The 17616-nt window shown below is 31.1% G+C and overlaps 1 long non-coding RNA gene across 1 annotated transcript; it reads left to right on the top strand.

Moving 5' to 3' along the window:
- Positions 1-7708: 7708 nt before the first annotated feature.
- On the top strand, positions 7709-9249 carry LOC134683804 (uncharacterized). Its single transcript, XR_010101088.1, has 2 exons — positions 7709-8102; positions 8639-9249. It is a non-coding gene; the product is annotated as an uncharacterized LOC134683804 (long non-coding RNA).
- Positions 9250-17616: the final 8367 nt, after the last annotated feature.

The raw sequence follows: 17616 nt of genomic DNA, 5'->3' as shown, positions 1-17616 counted from the left end.
GTTCTCAATCAACCCACGTCATTCATCTTATAATATGATGTTGTTTCATTTTCAATCTTAAACCGTGCACTTCATTTATTTCCTATGGAAAACAGCCACATTAGAGTAAACAAACGTATTTAACCCATTATTCTAGTATTCCTGATAACTTTACTTTGCTAAAAAAATATATTTTGTGAACCTATTTTTCAACTAAAAAAACCCAAAGACCACGATTTTTCATAATCTATTTTCATTACTAGTATCAGAAAACTTTCTTCTCAATTCCCTTTAAAAACAATAAAACAGTCAGCTTGAAGACAATTGACTTGTTGCGTATTTCCGAAGCGTTCACCAAGTCATAAATGAACAAAATGACATTAAACCTCAATTAAAAAAGATCTGAGAAAAAAAAACTAGAGGCACTGAAGAGCCTTTGTTGCACATCTCGGTCTATATGCATATTAAACAAAGGACACTCTACAACACAATAGAAAAGAACAGAATTCAATCTTCTTAAGTTTTTCTTAAAAGTCAAAAGAGGGTAAACCATCCTTCTTAAAGGACAATCACTCCTATAAAGAGCGACATTCTACTAACTAAATGGACAAACTTTCATTTATTGTCGAGCCTGCGACTTTTGTCGCAGAAAGCTCGACGTAGGGATAGTGATCTGGCGACGGTGGAGGTGGCGTTAGCTAACTTTATAAAAGCTTTATATTTTAGAAGGTGGAAGACCTGGATTCTTCAAACTTTTATATAGATGCCTGTTACAAAGAATCTGTCAGGTACATGTCCAATGTCCTTGACCTCATTTTCATGGTTCAGTGACTATTTGAAAAAAGTTAAGATTTTGTGTAAATTAATGTTAAATTTTCTCTTATTACAAGTAATAGCATAAATTAAGTTTTTGTATTTTGGTCTTTTTTTCTAATACCATATGCAATAGGTCAACTAAATTTGGTGTATGGAAATATTTTATGATCTATATGTCAGTCGTGCAGGTTTTATATGACCTTGACTTCATTTTCACGGTTCATTGCTCAGTGATAAGTTTTTGTGTTTTGGTCTGTTTTTCTTAAATTATTAGCAAATGGTCAACTTTATTTGTTGTATGGAAGAATTGTTAGCTGTACATGCCTGTCTGACATGGTTCATCTGACTTTGACCTCATTTTCATGGTTCATTGTCAATATTTAGTTTTCTTGCTTGATGTTAAGTTGATGTGAAAGTTGTAGTAAAGCTTTATATTTAGGACTATCAACATTATATCAATGATTAGTAAAGAAGGCGAGACATTTCAGAGTGTGCACTCTTGTAAGTTTATCTTGCCATGCTGATAATTGTTTTTGGATTGAAAGGGTCTCTTAATATCTTTTATTTTTTATCATATGATGGAAAACGCAAATTGGTAAGAACTGTCATTTAAGGGCAACAACTCCAATAATTGATTATATTTTTATGTAATTGTAAATGTTGTCTTGCTGATAATGTTTGCCTCTTTGCATTGTCTATTTATCGATGCACTGCTCGTTGAGTTTTAATTCCCCGAGGGTATCACCTGCACAGTAGTCCGCACTTCTGTGCTGACATGAATTATCATTAATATGGTCATATTTAAAATACTGTTTACAAAACTTTTAAATTTTTGAAATACTAAGGCTTGTCTACCTCAGGAATACCTTAACTGTATTTTGCAAAACTGTTAGGAACTTTGGTCGCCAGTGCTTTTCAACTTCGTACTTTATAATTAGTCTTTTGTAGACGAAACGCGTGTCGGCTTAAATACAAAATCTAATCCTTTTATCTATTATAGTTTTAAAATATATAAGGCAAAAACGCTTAAAGAGGGACGGAAGATACCAGAGTGACAGTCAATCTCATAAATCTAAAATAAACTGACAACGCCTGGCTAAAAATGAAAAAGACAAAAGACGAACATTAGAACATATTAGAATCTAAGAATAAGCAATACGAACCCCACAAATGGTAAAAACTGCCATTAACGGCCAATAAGAAGACGTCAGTCAATTTTCTCCATTGTCTAATGTTAATCTTGTATTGCTGAAACTTTTTGCTTGTTATAGTTTCTGTATATCTATTATGATTTTAAGATATAAGACAAAAATGTAAAATTTTGTTTAAACTCGTCACCAAAGGGCACTAACTCTAATATGAAGTCAACTAGGGAGATTCTTTTTTTGATTCTGGGAGAACTTGTCTTGCTGGTTATTTTTGTGTTTTAAAAAGTCTCACTATCGATTATAGTTTTCAAGATATTTTTTTTTTTCAAAATGGTTAAACTTTGTTTTTAAAGGGCAATAACTCCTTTTAGAAGTCGTCCTTTTTTTATATGGACAATAGGTAGATCACAACATTATACATATTTGTGTGCACCTGTATTTCTCTATTTTTAATAGTTAAAAATTAGTTAGACAGAACTTGTATTTGACACCTTAATCATGTATAGTACATAGACGAAAAAAATAGCAGGAAATTCAATGTTTGAAGGATTTTACACCTCCATAAAAACTAAATGTTATTCAACTTTGTTGTTGGAAACAAGTTTACTAAAACGTTAAAGCTTGAACCTGTTTTTGTAAAATTTTGCACAGGGAAGGACATTATTTACCAAAATTAATTACTTTGTATATAAAAGACAAAAGATAACTTCACTTTATGTAAAAGTTTGGTTTTGTTTACAAATGTATATAATCCCTTTTTTAATACTACAAATTCTTTGACATTTATCAAGATAGTTTTAATGCATATTTAGACATTAATGATTAGGACACATGTTTAGATATACGTCAAATTGTTGTTGTAGCAATTTTATGTTCGATTGTTTTATTTGCCTTTGATCACATTTGATTTTCCTTCCGAAGTACTTACGATCAGTCACCCCGTTTTGGAAGTTATTTTTGTGAGGTTTGTGTTGCACAGTTTTGAGTTTCCGCTGTATTGTTTTGTAGACTTGCTTGTCTTTTGTAATTTTTCGTTTTCGATCTGTCATTATGTTCTTGGTTTCTCTTCAACTGATGAATTTTAATTGTCCCTTTGATACTTCCGACTCTTTTTCCTTGAAATTATTCTTACACAGGGTAAAACAATAGTTAATATATTATATAATTTGATATTACATAGTCGAAATACTATCGGGAACAGAAAGTTAAATGATTGAATAGGTTTACATATAGAAAAACTAAATGTTATTCAGTGTAAAACTTAGTTGTTTGACACAAATTTAGTAAAAAAGTTGCAACTTTAACTGTTTTTATAAAAGTGTGTATTGGGAAGGACATTATTCACAAAAAATAATTACTTTGTATATACGAGATATATAGCTTGGTTTTGTTTATGAACGTCTATAATCCCTTTTTTAAATACTTCAAATTTCTTGACATTTATCAAAATTGATGAATGCATATTTAGACATTTATTATTTGGTCAAATGTTAAGAAATACGTCATGTTGTTGTTGTTGCAATTTTTTTTTATTACTTGCCTCTTATCCTATTTTTTACATCATATATACTAAGTTTTATATCTTTGGTGACACAAAGTATGAAAAATAAAAATATTAATGAACACATATGAAATTAAATTGCCCTGGTCTTAATTAATACCATGAGAAATTCCACCTTCATATTTCTTGTAAATCTTTATCTAAAACAATTGTGCTCCAGTTCGTAGCTGGTTCCAGAACTAGGAAATGTCTGGACAAAGCGAACGAATTAACGTTAGCTTTGTTTTTTAACCTTTTATTTTACAACTTTATTTACGTCTAGAATACAAACTCATGGTTTCTGTGATGAGTTTAGTTACAACCACTTGGTCGATGCCACTGATGGTGGAGGGTATAACCCGCCTAATTGTCAGGACTTCTGTGTTGACATGATTTATAACAGATATGGTCATAGTTATAAATTAACTGTTTCTTATATATATATATATTATTTCTTGTTTTTGAAATACTCAGGATGACTTTTATCTAACTATGGACTAGATTTTGAATCCTCAATGCTCTTAAACTTCTTACTTTACTTGTATGTGTGTGTGTTATTTTGTTTGTTTTTTTCGAAATCGAGCGTCACTAAGGAGTCTTTGTTCAATTAACGCGCATCTGGTATATAACATTTGAATCTTTGAGTCCTGGCATCTGTGATGAGTTTATTCATAGACTGAAACAATAATTTTCAATGATAAAAACCTTCAAAAATTCGAAATATGAATGATGGGTAGATGCTTAACGTCAACCGACAAATGCTACATGCATAATTAGGGCTGAAATACTGAAAACGAGATACATGACTCAAGAGTAAGAGAAGTACCAAGAATTTTCCTTTAATTTGATAAATCTTACTGAGAAAATATTAAGTTTAATTAAGGAAAACTCAGAACAGTAGAAACAGATAATGAAACATGCAGGTAATGTTGACACGTTATGCAACACCGTAAAAGAAGACCTTGGTACATTAATCAAAATTATTTGCCTTATAAAATGATAACATATAAACACAAATTACCTTGGTTGACAAATAAATTATGAAAACTCATCAACAACAAAAACAAAGCGTATAGTAAGAAAAATCAAGTGCAGAAAGATCAAAATACAGGGTACAGCAAAAAAGGTAAAATAACGAAAATACCGAATCCAAGGTAAATTCAAAGGTAAGTTCCAAATTTAATGCCAATATCTTAAGCTCAAATATTCAAACGAATGAAAAACAAATTTCATATTCCTGACTTGGTACATGCATTTCCTCAAGTGTTAAATGGTGGAAATACATAGAAAAAAATAATCTTTTACTTGTAAATGATGCTGATCAATACATGAAGTCGAATTCAAAATTAAAAAAACGATTCTGCTTTATTAAGAACACAAGAACAGAATACAGGTTTTGCAACTTTAATAAAGGAAAGAATTTTAAAAACCGACACAGGAGAAAAGGCAAACTTCCTGAACCAACAGTTGCAATCAGTTTTCACAAATGAACCTTTTAGTAAAGCAAATATCAAAATATCCATTAGTAAAACAGGATTCACTTAGTTACTATGTTAACTGAACACGTACAAAGCATGGGGACCTGTCAATATAAATGGTAGAGTATTTAAAGAATAAATAGAGCAATTGTCACCAATGCTTTCATTTATATTCAGTCAGTCACTAGAGTCAGGTGAAACACCGAAAGATTGGAAACACACTAACGATGTTCCTGCATTTAAACATGGGGAAAATATCAACCTATAAATTATGGACCTATACATTAACATGCATATGCTGTAAGATCGTGGGACACATCATCTCAAGTAACATAATGTCAAAATTATTAAACAGTGACATTTTATATAATTTACAACAGAGTTTCAGATAAAAATATGATTTAGTGAATCACAATTAATTTACTTTATTCAAGAACAAGCATCTAATAGCAACATAAAAACTGACCTCACCATTATGGACTTTTCTAAAGTTCCTCACCAACAATTACTTAACAAACTATTTTACTGTGGACGAAGAAAAAAATACACGTAAGTGGATCTAAGCTTTCTTATCCGATAGACCACACACATTCGTAATAAATGGTATTTCCTTTACATAATGGTGACCAGTGCCAATCACAGGGTACTGTACTTGGCCTGTGTTATTCTTTCCATTTACACCAAAGAACTCTACGAATATCTAACATATAGCAATATTTGGACTCTTTGCTGATGATATCATATAGAGACATATAATCACTATCGTAATGCAATAGAAAAACAAGACAATCTAGACGCTGCAGCAAAGTGGGAAGCAGATTGGCTTATGACTTTGCATCCATACAAAAGCACCAAACTCACATTTTTTCATAAAAGAAACCATATAAATATTATGACTACATCCAACATAACCACTTTCTTGAATCATTTCCAAATGCTTTTAAACATTTCAGCGTTACTGTACAATCAAATCAAAAATGGAAACTATATTATGACATTAAATCAAACGGGAATAAATCCTTATGGGTTCTATTTTTTTTTTTTTTTTTATAAATATCCAGTTCATTCATTAAATCCAGAACATATATTAGTACCAATAAATAGTCAGACCTTAACTAGAATACAACTGCAATTTGATGGAACCCTCACATAGAAAATGCTTTCATAAAATAGAAATGTTTCAGAGAAGAGAACTAAATGCATTTGTAGTTACAACCACAACACCATTAAAAATCTGACTAACATCTTTAAACGACATACAACTTGAGAAGAAAAATACCGTACCGGCCATGCAAAAGACCGACACACTGAATGAAATCTTGAATGTGCTAGCTAGCGAAGTAACAGTTCTCTTGGAGACATGTTACGCTACCCAGACATAATAATCCGATTCAGAGGAAACATTTCCCAGCGAAATTATCTAAATGGCCACACTTTAATATGATATCATAGCATTTATTGAAAATGTGTAATAAAGAAAAAAAAAACAATAACTCTGACACCATATAATATATCATTGATGTATTCAGTTAAATGATGTTGGTGACAAAAAAAATTTATAACGAATTATACAGGTACATTTAATAAAATCATTCACAATTCAACATGCAGAAACAAGCAACAAGTGCTTAATAACAAAAAATATGTTATTTTGTCTTCCTTAAATGATGTTGTCCAAACAACTGACAATGTTAAACTTGATTTTCCTTTTCCCCCATTAACCAAGCTAATAGGTCCCTAACAATGATGACATAGAAATATGGTTGTCACTTCTATTTCAGTATGAATTCCACTGGCTATATATAAAAAGAGTTTCTTATAGTTTGAGACTTAAGGGTTGACAATATTGAAATACCATTGACGAGGAAACAAATTGTTGAAATGGGCTTAGGGTTCTTATTTAGTTTTGGATTGTTCGGTACTATTGTCTGAATCGTAGATAGACTGACGTATATGATAAATTAATACTGTGTACTTAATTAATTAGACTCATACGGTCTGGCAATGTATACAAAGACCTCTCTTTTGGTCCTTTTCTCTTTTGGTCCTTTTCATTCAAAAATTATAAAAATGTGTTATTAATTTATTAAACAACATCCAACAGACGCTCACTACCTTAACTTGTATCAATATCAGTATTGATATTTTTGAAATATATCTTGCGTATAATGCATAAGAGCTTCAACCTTCTTGCATTTCACATACACTGCCAAAAATTGACTTGTTTTAAGATCCGGTCATTAATTTTAAGAAATAAGAATTTAACAAGCTGTCTTAAACTAAAACATTATTGTATGTAATATATGTAAAACTTTTTCTTTTTGTATAAGGCGTTAGCTCAAACTTTTTTTTTAAACAAAAAATATGTGTACAAGTGCCATTTTAAGTGAAAAAAATCAATTTCGGTGACCATATAATGACTGTTGTGAGTCACCCCTTCTTTTATATATTATGTTATAACATCATTGAACGTATGACAGTGTAACGAATATAAAAAAGTCTTAGCAAATGTACTAGTTTCTGTCACTTAAAATATTTATGTGTTACCATATGATAAAAATATTAATCGTGATATTTTTTTTTATCACAAGGTACATACATTGTATTACTATCTTCGAATAGTTACATAACACATGGTTTTCCCTCATTTTCTATACATTTGTGATATTAACTTAAATTATATTTTTTATGTGATATGCCAAGCCAATGAGTTAAGTGTTTCTCGAACTTCTAAAACATTTGTTTGTAATACGTAAATCACACAAGGAACATAAAATACAACATTTTTTCTATTTTCTATTTTTATGGAATAATTAATGTTGTCCACTCCTTGAGGAAATTCAATTAATGTCAGTGGTTATGTAAACCAAAGACTCAACTATTAAACCTAATCAAACATAAAAATTGGTGTCAAATCTGTTCATTAATATTCCAAAAACGTACATTTTTAATTATTTAGGTATATTTGTTCTTTTAACAAGATGATTAATTGCAGTGTGACTATTTTACGTATAAAACAGTGAACTGGGGCAAAATTGTTTATTATACTGTAATACTTTTAGAAAACAAACATCTTAAACATGCGTCTTGTAACAGTGTCAATTGTGTTATTGGTGTGTATACTTATTTCATCTATTGAAGGTATGTATACAATGGTAACTTAATAGTTTACTTTTTACGAATATTATTTTTATTATTAGATTGTTTATATGTTTAAAATTTATATTTAAAGATTGTCATTGAGGAATACTTCAAGCAACTTCAATTACAGGTAGCTGTATGTATGCGCATGGTGACAACTGTACATTTCAACAATTGCAAATATTTCGTACATATCTTGTTATTAGACGAGCGCTTTACGAAAAACTTAACCTTGGAAAGTTGTTACTTGACAAGTTGTTGGTAAAGTCAAAAGTCCATTTCTTTTCCTTTATAGGTTTCTTCTGATTCATTTGAAATATTTTTATATATTAAAAACATAATAAATATAATATGATGTTATATTCCAGCCTTCAGCTTCAGTTTGATATACATTAATTTCATTGTAACATAATAAATAAAAAATAAATATATTATGACTATTATATCCAAGCCTTCAGCGTCAGTTTGATATACGTTAATTACATTAAAACATAATAAATAAAAATAATAAAAATATTATGAACATTATATTTTAGCCTTCAGCTTCAGAAGATTTACGAGGAATTATCTGAACAGAGGATGTCCAATTCAGAGATGTTCAAAGGTGTTAATCCCATCAAGATGTAAAATGCCATCGTTCTATTATTACGAAGGACGCAGATGTCGGGGATGCTATAAAAACATTTGTCCAGATGTTGAGCCCACTTATTATCCATACACAAAATTTTACTGGGGATGATTAGGAACATAAGATGAAGATTATTTGTCAACCTGAAATCTATAGTGCCTAAATATCAAAGTGGGATTTGTCCCTATTAGCTATATTATGGCAAAATCATTATAGTGCTTTTATTTACCAAAATAATAGAAATTAGTCAAACGCACACATACTTTGAAGAACTGGACTGTGATATGTATAAACTGGTACAATTATAACATTGTTGTGAATGCGTTTCATTGACTGTGACTTGAAGTAGTTGTTTTCTGAAATTGATGTAAGAAACAGTCTTTAATTTGTGTTCTCCGTTAAAAGAAGAAATCCAGACAGCAGTAGGATAGAAGATGTCTAGACTGTTTTTGCTTTTATTTATAATTATGCATGCTTGTTATACTTGTATTGAATTAGTTAATTAAAAATATATTGAAAGTTATGTCTTCATGTGAAATTCCACCAGCATTTCAAGTTTACTGTTTGTTTATATTGTAGTTAGTCTTATGACCAAATGTTTGCTTTTAAATTATAGCGGATGTTTATTGTTTTTGGTCCGTCTCTGTTTTTCATCTCTTTTTACGTGACTTTAGTACTAAACCAGTTTTTATCTTTTCTTAATAGCAGCATTTAAAGTGTGTTGCTGAAATGTGGGTAATTGTAACTATGTTAGCTGAACTATTAAAGTTTGGATATGCAAGAATATTTAATAGTCGTATAAAGGAGACATAACACATTGTAACGAGCGGTATCACGGATGTTTTGCAATTATATTATTGCATTAGTGCATATTTACAGAAAAAAAATCCTATAAAAACCCCCAAAAAATCTTTTATTGGCTTTGTTTGAATGAGAATTCCTAATGAAAATCCACGTTTGCCTAGCATGCATGTAAAATTAAAAATCCTCATCGAAGTATAAATATTGGTAAATTGATCGCATGAGTCCCTTCCACCAAGGGTAACACATTTTTGAAACCCATGCTTTGTTGCCATTTTTCGTCGTACAAATTATAGTCATCGAACTTACCATTTGTTTTATTAAATACCACACAACCTAAATCAAACACAGATTCAAATAAACCGTCGAAATAAACCAATTTTGTCACTTTATAATGCCGTACAACGTCGTAATGTTTTGCTTTATTCCATACAATATAAAAGCAGTAATATTTTGTATAAAGTTGATACATTTGGTGTGAACATCAAATTTTTTGACTCAATGAAGACGGGTATATTCAAGTTATATACAAAATCTAACAAAATATCAGATTGATCCTTCGCATCATACGAAGTCTTGGTTGATTTGTTCAATCAAATCCTTGGAGATCATTAGCTATAATTATCGTATAAATATTACAAAGTCTTAATTGGTGAAACAAAGACTTGGTCAATAATACCGTTGCAGTTCAAAGGCTAAAACAATAGTATCATTCAAAGTCTTGCCAATGAGGAGACCAGAAAACATAGTCCTTATAATCTTGGATAAGAACTGTTTCGTAAGATTAGAAAACAAAACGTCTATAATACCTTTGAGATCAACAATCCTAGCCACCTATCAAACACAGTATTTGCAATGCAAATATCAGAACGTTAACACTTGGTATTTAATAACATCGGAAATAAGAAAAACATACCCAGTGGTGTTGTATAAAGTTCAAATAATTCGAAGATCAGCAGACTTGGTCAAAATTATCTTTAGAGATAAACATCCATAATAATTGACTTCACGCACAGTATAGAAGAGTGGCGAAGGATAGCAAAGGAATAACGAAAGTAGAAAACAAATTGACAATTCCATTGCTTCGCATGTTGTTCATTTCGTGTTGCTTATGTCAGTACAAAGCCGAAGATACGTCTAATTCGATATGTCACATTCGTACATGTATCGAGAATATCAGCAGACATTTCAGTTATTACCAGTAGTGTGGTACAATGTCTGAGTAATTTGGAAGAGTTTAATGTCATTGGAGATCAACAACTATAACCAATGATGTCGAACAACTTCAGGGTAATGCGAAGACGGGTCTATAATCCCTTTGAAATCACCAGCAATAACCTTTGATATTATACAAAGTGTGGGAAGTACAAAATCAGAAAACAAAAACCTTGGTAAATAATACATTTTGAAATCAACAGTGGTGTATCCATTTGTTTGACGCGTTTGAGGTTTTGATTTTGCCATTTTATAAGGGACTGTTGTTTTTGAATTTTCAGTATTTTGTGTGATTTTACTTTGTACTAAAAAGTCTGTGTAATGTGCACAATCGATAAGCAACCTTAATCAACACCCTTAGACAGCTACCGCTATGAACAGTGTTTTCATACAAAGTATTGGTACTTCGAAGATCAGAAAATTGGAATATGATATCGCTCGAGATTAAAAATTATTATCGTGGTGTCGTAACATATCTGGAAACTTAGTCAATAGCATTGGCTATATCACAGCTACATCAAGTGATGCCGAACAAAATCTGGATAATTCAAAGATCATCAGATTTTGTCAATAATAATTTCAGATATCAAAAGGTGTATACAGGTATAAATTTGGCCCTTATAACCTTGGATATCAACATTTATTATACTTTTTGATTTTCATCAAAGGCTAAAATATTGGCCTCATAAAAAATTAAATAACAAAAAAAAAACCGACCTCCCGGAAAAATTCAAAACGAAAAATCCCTTATCATATGGCACAATCAAAAGCTGTAACACATCATACGAAAACTACTGTCATAACCTGACTTGGTAAAGAAAAAAGAAAAAAATCACTAAAATACTAAACTCTGGGGAAAATTCAAAAAGGAAAGTCACTACTCAAATGACAAAATCAAAAGCCCAAACACATCAAACGAATGAATAACATCTGTCATATTCCTGACTTGGAACAGGCATTTTCAGGTGAAAATTGGTGGCTTAAACCTGGTTTACAACTAGGTTAACCTTTCACTTGTATGACAGTGGCATACGTTTCTATTATCTACACAAAAATAATAGTTAAAATGTCAAAAAAATATAGGGGTTCAGTAGTCAACCAATATGTTATAATATTAATCATTATAAAACAAACAAATATGTCAACAAGGAAAAACAAAATGGCATACAGACAAATTGCATAATCAAAAAAGAAGACAAGAATACAAAAATGACAATAGCAAAATAACACATCATTGGGACGTATAAGTACCGAGCCATGCCAAAAGGATATTACTAATTAACTAAACTGTTAAGGTTAATTATTTACAAAGACAAATTAAAGAACACTATACCTCGTTAATAACATGATAAACACCGTCAATACCAAGAATCTTAACCTCAAGACAATCATATATTATTTGTTAGGTTGATACGAAATATTTATCAACAAGATTTTCCGAAGAACTTTATAAGAAAAAAATGACGAGAGGTTCTTTGACATAGCATTTGTTTATCAAAGAAGCATCAATTTTCTGATCATTTTCTTTTTACGTTTTATAAAGTAGAAGGTTCAAGCTCACGCATACCGAAAGAGTTGGGAAATATATAACTCCGTCTCAAATGTGAAAGGAAAATGATTAGGCTGTGACAATCTATCACGTGCTCAGCTGTTGAAATTACATTTTTTTACTTTATTGAAATGAAAATTATAATTACATGAAATGTAAATGTGGTTATTATATAATTATAAACAATATTCCGACATTCGTATGATTAATAGCCTGGATTATATGTTTTGTGTGTAACTTAAGTGGTTTTAGTCAACAATAACCATAAAAAAGAGAGTGACAAGGAAGTGATCATCTTGAAGTCGACGACCTTCAGCAGACAGGTCAGGTCAGGACAACAGTGTGAAAAATCATAGATCATGACCAAACAGCTGATGAAATCCATGTACACGTGAAGATGAAAACCCCAATAGTATGACAAACAATCACTTCATTTCCTTTTGGAGTTTGACTTAGGAAAACTCGCCATCTATGTTTGGGCTGATTCTGACATTATGACGTTTATTTTAGATAATAGTTATCAAAGGTACCAGGATTATAATCTAATACACCAGACGCGCTTTTCGTCTACATAAGACTCATCAGTGACGCTCATATCAAAATATTAATAAATCCCAACAAGTACAAACAAACAAGTTGAAGAGCATTTAGGATCCGAAATTCCAAAAAGTTGTGCCAAATACCGCTAAGGTAATCTATGCCCGGGATAAGAAAATCCTTAGTATTTAGAAAAAATCAAAGTTTTGTAAACAGGAAATTTATAAAATGATCACATTATTGATATTCATGTCAACACTGTAGTATTGATTACTGAGCTGGTGATACACTCGGGGACGAAACGCCCACCAGCAGTGGCATCGACCCAGTGGTGTAAATACTATAAAACAACTTATTTTCGCGGATACTTTATTTCGCGTTTTACCTTTTCTTGACCACTTCGCGACTATTTGATTTCGCGATTTTCTAATTCACTTGATGAAGTTTTATAAGGAAAGATCCAATTTTTACATATTCGCGACTATTTATATTCGCTTTGGTTTTCTAATCGCGAAAGTCGCGAAATGAAATAGCTCGCGAAAATAAGTTGGTTTACAGTAGTTATCAAAGGTACCAGGATTATAATTTAATACGCCAGACGCGCGTTTTTGGTCTACATAAGACTTATCAGTGACGCTCATATCAAAATATTTATAAAACCAAAAAATTACAAAGTTGAAGAGCATTTAGGACCCGAAATTCCAAAACGTTGTGCCAAATATGGCTAAGGTAACATCTAATTATCATTAATATTTAAAAAAAATAGGAGACTAGTATTCGCCAATTTCAAATGAAGTCATGGTTAGCAGTCTATTAGAGGGAATCGTACGACCTCCAAAAAAATGCTAAGTCCGTTACAAAAAAAAACTAACAAAAAAAAAGTACAAATCAATTCAAACGTCCTGATTTTGAACAAAAACAATTATGAAAGACATACATCGAGGATAACCACTGAACTACAGACTCCTTTCTTGACACATGTACATAAAGAATGAGGCGGGTTTTAACATGTTAGGAGGCGCCAATACTCTTCTAACGTGAACAGTGGTGTAACAACACACACTAGCAAAACATTCGAAAATATGAAAAAAAAATAAAACAAATAAAGAAATAGCAAAACAAAACAATCACTTATATAAGGGCATACGATACGATACAGTTACAGGGGAGGTTATGACGTAGCTAACGTAAAAGGTTATTTTTGCGACGTCAAACTGACATATCGGGAAAAGATGCATTTTTCGACTGATTTTAATAATTCAAACTGATTCAATTTGAAAACGAGTGCATGGACCCCTATTTTTTAAAACGACATTTTGTTTCATTTTGCAGGGAGATTATGTGGACCAAATTTTATAAAACTGTTAATTGTGCATTTTTAAAAATTTTGATAAATATACAGCAAAAAATTACGTTTTTTTTCTCAATTCAAGACCATTTTATAAATATGAGGTTTTTTTAGGATACAGAAATTACAAATTATTTAACAAAAAAACAATTTGTGTTAATCTTTTAAAACCAAAAAAGGTATGTCTTACTTTCGAAAGAAAAAATACGGCCACAAATCCGAATTTGAGCAAATATACAAAATTTCGACCTCATTCAACTCTAAAAGCAGCACACGAAGGTATACTTTTATAACATATTTGATTTGATCAGGCAGAAAATAGCCTAGATGGAAATGTTCATCAAACTGTAAATACGGGATCAAAACTGTTTCGTATGCCCTTATTTGAATACGTGTAATGTCGGGGGTTTAACATTTTTGAAGGCACCATTATTCTCCTAACAAAGGAGTGACAGGGTATGTTTTTAACATTTATCACAACTCAAAAGACACCAAGTAAAGATATGAGAGTACTCCAAGTTACCGAAATAAAGTTTAAAGCCAAGTACAGCTACTAAAATCACATTATGAAGACCAAAATATCGATTAGTACATATCAATATATAAAAGTTACCAGTAACTTATAGTTTACGCTTATTAAACAAAAAAAATCACTACCGACACATTCACAAACGAATCAGGCTGTGTCAAAATTACCAATAGTGAAAGAAAAATCACCCGTCTTGTCGTAAATATTTGTGTTTCCCTTGTAAAACTGAAACATCTAAATCAAGAAAAAGGCAGTTATTCGATGTTAATATTTTTTTTTTTATAATTTGATAATTCAACGAAAACGATATCATCAATATAACTGTAAGTGTTGTTGAGTGTATCAATTAAATGGAATTCAAACGGGTATTTACTGAGTTTAGCGATAATAAACAATAAACAGTTATTACCGAAAAGAATACCTACAACCTAAATAAAGTATATCACCGAAACGTATATAAATATTATCAAGGAGACAAAAATGCAGCTATAATGATATTGGACTGTATATGAACGAAACAATAGTTTTTTTATTATATCACCTTGAAACTATTTGTGCACAACTTCCTGCAGATTTATTTGTATCTTTTAATTTAGTCAGATTTAAAACACATAACAACTGTATTGAAACCGATATTAAAAAGCATTGTGAATTAAATTTATTTTAGATCGTTTAAAGTGTCTGTAATTTATAGTCGTGCATGACAATGAACAATTGTTGATATATTACGTCGACAATGAAGCCCTTTTTGGCACCATAAAAAACTTGAACAAGAAAAAAATGTCAAAGTCATATGTCACTAAAAAAGATTTAGTTAAGTTTTTATTAAAAGAGGAAAAGAGAAGACGGAGAAGATAGAGAGGTACCTTTAACATTACCAGTCTTTCATAGTGAGAACCCGGTCGAATTGAAGATGGTTTTTTTAAGGATAGAAACAGAGACTTTAAATCTGGTTTTTGTAAATTTGAACCTCTGACCGAAATAAAATCAAGAAATTAATTTATCACTTCATTTCATTTCTTCCCTAGCAGTTTTGTACTCTTACAGGAACTTATCCTGATTTTCATATTAATTTTGCAAAACGAAATTTGCATCCTTCCTTAACTTCCCTGTAATTGATTAATTACCGTCAAAGTCCATATACGTTTCATGAAAAATAGGATAATATTAAATTCAATCAAATTCTTTAAGAAGATAAAAAAAAAACACGTGGTAATTTTATGCTCCTAATGTGCTTTTTTGTTCACCTTCATCAGGAACGCTCAACGCTGAGTATTGCGAAGCTAAATCAATATGAGGTCAACTTTGCCTGAGGGAGTTGAAACCTTGCTTTTTTTATAATTTGAAAATTTATAAAAAAAAGACCATATTAAAGACACCTGTTATAAATCCATTAAATTCCGGAGAACTCACCACTGATCTGATGATCCCCTCTGGGACTGATAGTCCAACAGCAGAGGAATCTACATGGTTTCGAAAAATAAACACGTGCTAAATGTCATTCATCCGATGCGCTTTTCTGGATTTACATTCTCAAAGTCAAATATTTGATGGCCGATGACCTTTAAAAACTGAAACGGTAGAAGATCTACATTTATCTTACCTCCTATGCATTTCTAGGAATATGATTGGTTAAAAGCGTCCTCGTGGAGACCGTGTATTTTTCATATTAGGTTAGTAGGGAGGCAGGGCTTATTTCATAAACGGTTAGTAGTGGTGTTACATCCCTTTATAAAAACAAAACGGTACTGAGAAAGAAAGAAGAAATTTATGATTAAGATGGAAATAAAGTTATAAAACACATTTAAACCTAACAAGTTGTTGGAATCTGTTTTTGTAGGATCAATGGAAGTCGTTTCTTAACTCTTACAGTATTTAAGACTTGTTCATTTTGATAGTTGACTAGTCTAAATTTCACAAGATAAGATAGTCAGTAAGATAAATTCGTTACATAGTGTGCTAGTGACCTAATGCGGTGTATATTGGGTCAGTAAATTCGCTCTCATCCCATATGTAATTTACTGACACCATATATACCGTATTAGGTCACTAGCACACGATGTAACTGATAATATGACCAAAAAGAACCTAAGAAAATGGCCAAATTCATCTAAGGTCAACTTTGCCTTAGGGAGTTGAAACCGTATTTTTTTTTTAATTTCAAAATTTATAAACGGACAATTTAAGAACGATTAGATATAAGACATCAAAAACAGAAGTATTGCCTACTGGGCTGACAATACACTCGGGGACTAATAGTCAACAAGTGGAGGTATCAATCCTGTCCTGTAAAGAATGATAAGAATGCTTTATAAATTTCATGCGTTCGAAGCGTTTTTTCTGGACATACCTTCATCAGGAACGCTCAAAGACAAACATTTGAAAGCCAAGTAAGTATTAAAGATATCTGAAAAATAGTCCATGAAAAAAACCAAATTCATTTATCTAAATTAAGGATGTTTTTATTACTGACTATGCGGTATGGTCCTTGCTCATTGTTGAAGGGCGTACGGTGACTGATTGCTGTGTCATTTGGTCTCTTGTGGGGAGCTAAAACTGTCCTCTACTGAATCTTATTGAAAGATCATATTGGATAAGTTTTCTTATACAGTGGTATATCCTACATCCTCAATTCATGACATCCTTGAGATCACATCAAACCTGACTTGTATGTTAATTCGTTTGTATCTTTAAATAACTGGAGTGACATTAGAAGCAAATCGGTCATATTGGTTTCCAAATGCACACAACACATCTGTATTCTTAGTAAAGTAATTAGTTTATATGCATTCGACCGATGTAATTGTATATGACTATACCATTGTACATGACAATGTGTAATATAAATGTATCTGCATAATTACACTCATCATAAATCAAAGGCCATAACTACAGTAAATAAAGTAT

Source organism: Mytilus trossulus, chromosome 9 (genome assembly GCF_036588685.1).
Source record: "Mytilus trossulus isolate FHL-02 chromosome 9, PNRI_Mtr1.1.1.hap1, whole genome shotgun sequence".
NCBI classification, from domain to species: domain Eukaryota; kingdom Metazoa; phylum Mollusca; class Bivalvia; order Mytilida; family Mytilidae; genus Mytilus; species Mytilus trossulus.
This window is presented reverse-complemented; position numbering and strand designations above follow the sequence as displayed.